Genomic DNA, 1,841 nt, shown 5'->3' with positions numbered 1-1,841 from the left:
CCCCCCCACTTATTTCTCAACATCTCAACCCACTGTTCTCGCTCTCATATTCTCTATATGATCTGCATGTATCTCCACCCTCTCATGTTTCCCTCGCTCTCAGGAACTGAGTCATCGACCACAGGCACAGGATGCTAGCTCAGTTTTGGCCTCTCACCTCAGAAACACATCGGCAGGACCTCTTTAGTGTTAATTTTCACTGGTTTAAAGCCACGACACACCATATAGCATTTTAAAAAATGCTTACACAAACTCCAGAAAGGGAAACGATTGCCTAAAGTGTTTGAAATCCAGCTTTTGGTGCATTAGATGCTTTAAATTTGCAGCTTTTGTCCCATTTTTTTAACCACAGTCTCAATGTTTTGATCCAGATTATTGAATGTCTCAAGCTTTTTGTGGCTTACAATAGTTTTCAACTTGCGTGTCTTGTCAGATTTCGCACAGTGATTCTCATGTGATGTCTAATGTTAACCACACGAGGGAGAAGTTACACAAAACTACAGCACAGACATCACTGATGTTGCAAAGATGACACTGATAAAGGATGGCAACAATATGAGAGACAGAGCAAGATCAAGATCAGTAATTTCAGATGAAATTTGAGCCGCTGTGCTAAACATGGTTTAAACATGTCAGGTCGGGTCTTGGACTCCACCTCTCTGGGAACATCTCAGCCCCCCACCCCCCCAGGTGTGGAGGCCTATATCTCCCCTCACCACACTCCCTGGCGGTGGCTGATGCCCTCGTCCATCGATGTGTTGGTGGATCCTGGCGCCCGTGGCTTGGTCAGGCCCCTTCCGGGGGTCGGGGCACCCTCGGCAGGGCCACCCCCCACGTATCTCTGCTTGGACTCTCGCACTCTAGGGGGCCTCTGGATGTCTGGGGCCTGGATCTCCACCATACCTGCTTCATGCCCTGGGGGACAGGGCTATGACTCCCCACACCCTCTAGCAGATAGTGTCATGGAGAAACCTTTTGAGGTTGTGACAGCAGGTGTTCACACGGGCGCTCACAGAAAAACACTATATCTTCTTTGGCTGCTGCCTCAAAGCATACTGTGCACCGTCGGTCTTGTGTGCTGTTCAGTAACATTCAATATTTATTATTTACTGTTACTCTACTTACCTTGGTTGTTGCTGTGGTCTCCCTGCTGTGTTGTTCTCTTTTTGCTTGTTTTCTTTTTTGTTCCAACAGGTGATCCGGAGGATTCTTTTTTAGTGTCTTCTCTCACTGACCCTCTTCCCCCCTATTTTTCTTTCTTTCCCTTTCCTATCCCCCATTCATGTCTGTCCAGTCTCTAATAACTAAAAATAAATAAATTATTATTAATAATAATAATAAAAACAATAATAAAGATCAATCAAATGGACCAATATACCAATGTAAAGCCATAATGACCCACTTGGAAAAACAAATCCGCTGGGCATCTTTTTTGGCAGACAATAATTCTGATTGCTAAAGTACCGAACAAAACAGGCAAAAAAAAAGAAAACAAAAAAGAAATGTACAGACACAGTGTCTCACAGTATAATGTAATCATATTGTAAATAGACTGCTGCTTTTCCTCTCTAACTAACTGCACACTCAAAGTGCTTTCAGTACATTCACCCAATTATGCCCATTTAGTGACTTCTAAACCAAAACACCTTGTCTTAACACACACGCACTGCAAGGATACGTTACCATGTAATTTGATAAACGACCCACTAAACCTCTTCCTGAGCCACAACTGCCCCCAGGAAACAGATGCAGTCATGACATGGTATTTGAGGAGGAAACTGAAAGATTAAAAACGGTACATCATGTCAGCTCGCTTTCATTTTCAGCAACATTTGAAATCT

The sequence above is a fragment of the Haplochromis burtoni genome, unplaced genomic scaffold (assembly GCF_018398535.1).
Source record: "Haplochromis burtoni strain Fernald_Lab_line unplaced genomic scaffold, NCSU_Asbu1 Contig_780, whole genome shotgun sequence".
Taxonomy (NCBI): Eukaryota; Metazoa; Chordata; class Actinopteri; order Cichliformes; family Cichlidae; genus Haplochromis; species Haplochromis burtoni.
This window is presented reverse-complemented; position numbering follows the sequence as displayed.